Below are 4,454 nucleotides of genomic sequence, written 5' to 3'. Positions count from 1 at the left end.
TGGAGTTGACAGGTAAGCAGGCAGCCTAGAAAGGGCATCAGCATGAGCATGCCCTCGTCCAGGGCGATGAACAATTTTATACTGGAAACTTGCTAACTGCTCCACCCATCTGGCTAACTGTCCCTCTAAGCCCTGGAAATTATGCAGCCACCTCAAGGAATTATGGTCAGTTCACAGAACAAATTCCTTACCTAAAAGATAATGTTTAAAATGCTTGATGAACGTGACCATGCTTAACAGCTCTTTCTTAGTTGTGGCATATTTTCTTTCCTGCTTAGTAAGGGCTCTGCTGGCATATGTTCAAACCCCCCTTCTTCTTGTGACAATACAGCCCCAATACCAGCATCGCTAGCATCCGTATCCAAAACGAATGTTTTAGAGGGATCAGGGTATACAAGAACAGGAGCTGACATTAAACTCACTTTGAGCTGTTCAAAAGCTGTTTGACATGCCTCAGTCCATTTAAAACGCCTGCCTTTCTCAGTGAGCTGGTGCAGCGGGCGGGCGATCTCAGCAAACCCCTTCACAAACCTCCGATAGTACGAGGCTAAACCCACAAAACTCCTGACCTCTGCTTGATTTTTGGGCACCGGCCACTGACGCACAGCCTCCACTTTTGCAGGATCTGCTTTCACCCCCTTTGAGGAGATGTGTCCTAAATACTGCACCTGAGTGGCAAACAAGTTACACTTCGTGGGCTTGACTTTGAGGTTAGCCTGGCGTAGTTTTATCAAAACTTCATCCAGACGGCCCAAATGTTCCTGAAAGGTCCGTCCAAATATAATAATATCATCCAAGTACACCAGACAGGTCGTCCACTGAAGATCTGCCAGCACCAGATCCATCAGTCGCTGAAATGTACTTGGACTATTACAAAGACCAAAACTAAGGACATTGAATTCAAACAGACCCTGGCGAGTGATAAACGCAGTCTTGTATTTATCCACAGGATCCACCTCCACCTGCCAGTAACCAGTGGCTAAATCAAGAGTTGAGAACCAGCAAGCTTTATTCAGACTGTCAAGGGCATCATCAATCCGTGGCAACGGATACGCATCCTTCCTGGTTACATCGTTTAACTTCCGATAATCCACACAAAAACGGAGGCCACCATCACGCTTGCGTACCAAAACTACCAGAGCTGCCCAGGGACTATGAGAAGGCTGAATTATGTTATTGGCCAACATTTGCTTTACATGGTCCTCTACCTCATGTTGCAAGTGGAGGGGAACACGACGGGGTGGCAACTTCACAGGCTTTGCATCCCCTGTATCGATCTGGTGCATTGTCAGGTGTGTTCTCCCCAAATCCCCCCTCCCCCTCACTAAACACAGACATATTTCTTTGTAACAGCTCACGAATATCTCTTAAATCATATGAAGTAAAATTCTTCTGATGCAACCCGAAATGAGCAATAAGCTTGTCAACAGACCAAGGATCATTTGGGCCATCCTCATCCTCACCCATGCCTACAGGTTCAGCCTTACAGCCCACCTCAATGTCGGTATGCAAAGTTCCCAACCTCATACCCCCCTTTAATGTAAGGGCATCTTTAGTTACATTAATCACTCGTACCGGCAGTCTACCCCTCTCCACCCTACAGACCACCCGAGCTATCATTACATCACATTGATTTGATATGGTGTCTGATGGTTCCAACATACCCTCACAACTGGCCACGAAGGAACCTTCCACCTTTCCAGCAATGATTGCCTCACTACGTGGGGGAATTACAGTATCTTCCAAGACAATCACGGTCCGAGGCATATCAATATCTGCCGGAACAATCAGGGGAAGCATTTTACCCATAATTCGACATTCCTTTTTACCAAAATCCACAACGACACCATATTTACTCAAAAAGTCAAAACCCAAAAGAATATCCTGGGATGGCACATCAGCTACCAAAAACTCAGTGATTAATGCCAATGAATCAAACTGGCAGATGGTTTGCCATTTTCCCAATATCCCCATCAACCCTCCATTAGCTGCCGACACCTCACCATGATGTCCAGACAGGTCTGTTCCCCCTTTAGTGATTTCAAGCCAACGTTGTTTTGGTATAACTGATAACGTTCTACCCACTATCTACCAAAAGGAGGGAGTCTGACGCACCTATTTTGGCTCCGATGTATCCAGAGCCACCCTGGTTGCTTGCAGAGGCCACATATGTACCAACACGCCAGGGGGCAGGCAGTGGGCCTACAGTACCTGCCCCCTGTAGTTTCCCTGCGAGTATGGGCAATCTCGTCTTATATGTCTAGTACACCCACACTCCCAGCAACCACCCCCCGCCCCTCTGGCTCGATCTATGGCCCCTTGTGAACCACTATTCCTGGGCTCTCGTACAGGTTCCCTAAAAAATTAAGTAGGAGGGTTTACCATAGACTGTTGAATGTTGCTTACTGTTGTACGAAGAGATTTTACTTCCTGCCTCAATTCCGCCACCATTCCTAACATCATTTGCATTTGTTCTTCGCTTTTAGTTTTATTCTTTACCACTCCCCTTACTTTTGCATCAGGCATTAGATGGGTTTGCTCCATATTCCGAAGAAGCTCTAATTCTGAAGCAAGATCAGTTGCATCTTCTAAGGTATCAGGTTTTGCTCTGCGCAGGCTAATACGGAAGTCACCGGTTGCAAAATGTGTAAGAAATTGATCTCTTGCCAACATATCTCGCGTGCAATCATCAGCTGTGGGGTAAGCTTTAGTGGTGAGACGCCGTAAGGCATTTCCGAATTCCCTTACGGTCTCATTGTGCATACGCCGGCGGGCTGTAAATGTAGCCCTACTCCAAATCGCTACTATCACAAGGCTCGAAACATCTAGCCATAGCAGCTTTTAGCAGCCCATAATTTCCTTTAGCCTCAGCGGACAAACCACTATAAATATCTCTTGCACGCCCAGAGAGTAGAAGAGACATAAATTTAAGTTTTAAGGGTTCATCCCAATTATTTACATCAGCCGCTAAATCAAATTGTTCGGACCAATCGGACCACTCACGGCCTACACCAGTGAAGGTTTCAGGCATAAATACTGGCCGTGCATTAGCTCTTAATGTTCCCATCTCCCTTACATGGCCCCCACCTTCAGGCCCAACATTATCATCCCCCTGTAGCATTTTTGCAACAGTGTCTAGGTTTTAAGGTTCACAACAACAACAAAAAAAAACAAGGTCCCACCGCTGCCACCAATGTAGTAAACCTAGACAGGACACTTTATGTTGTGGCTAGAGGAATCTACTCTACAGACCAAGCAACACCACAGGGGTAGAAACAGTAATCTTTATTTTATATAATTCATGCAGTTACCAAACATATCAGACGGGGTCAGGTTCTGAAAGTCCCAAGCACTAATATTAAACAAATCTGGGCAAACAACACCATCCCTTACGAAAAATAACCATGGTTTTATTATAGTAAAACTGTAGTAACCCATGGTTTTTTGGCGTATTGACTGCCATTTGTAAAACCACAGATTTACTACAAATACCATGGTCAAACCATGGTTAATATAGCAAAACCATGGTTAATTTGTGGTTACCATGGTTTAACTACAGGAACCATGGTTTTTTGGTTTTATTTGTAGTAAAACCATGGTTAATTTTCGTAAGGGATGGAAGCTGCTAAACAGAGAACCGCAATAAATGGGCCATAAAAAAACCTAGCGCACACGCAATTAATAGGCAAAAGCTATGAAACACATATCACCCCCGCACACAGTTCACACAACACGTCACCGTCACACAAAAGACGCCATCAGACTGCCACATAAGAATTTAGTTCATCATAACCCTATCATTAAATGGCTATACTGCTAGATTTCAAATTACACACACACACACATAAAGAGTTAAAAACTTAACTCTCCCGGGATGCGAGACCCTCCCCCGGGGTCTAGGCTTTGCGCTGGTTGGTAGAGGGGAAAAAGCAAACACCAGTCCAGCGCTCGCGAGGCCTCCGACTGTAGCGAAAACGGAGCCCCCCCTTTTCTGAGAAGCCGCGTCGCCTAACGCACTCCTATACCCGTCCTTATCTACAGGTTAGCCTGCTAACTATCTTCACCGCCGGCAGCCCTAAACAGCATGCGAACAGCACCCACCCCCCAACCTTGAGTGCAGCTCGGCGTTTAGCAAAAACACTGCTTCCCAGAACATCTCACGCGTCGCTACGCCTCTCTATTTATTGTTCTCTCTCCTTCACGCTAATCAATGGTCAGGTGCAACAATTATTTACTCCACCCCATCTTCCCTCAAATCCCTCCCGCCCACACGCAATCATAACAATGCATCTTTACCACGTCACTTCATTACACCTTTTGGACGTACTTTCAGCACCATACATGGTTGCGTTTGAAGGCGTGAGCTTGGGTTTAGTTTGTGGGAGGCAAAACTAAAACTCCTCCTCCTCCTCCTCCTCCTCCGCCCAGCTCCAGCGCTGCTCCGCTGTTTCACT

Source organism: Carassius gibelio, chromosome B10 (genome assembly GCF_023724105.1).
Source record: "Carassius gibelio isolate Cgi1373 ecotype wild population from Czech Republic chromosome B10, carGib1.2-hapl.c, whole genome shotgun sequence".
In the NCBI taxonomy this organism is placed as follows: Eukaryota; Metazoa; Chordata; class Actinopteri; order Cypriniformes; family Cyprinidae; genus Carassius; species Carassius gibelio.
This window is presented reverse-complemented; position numbering follows the sequence as displayed.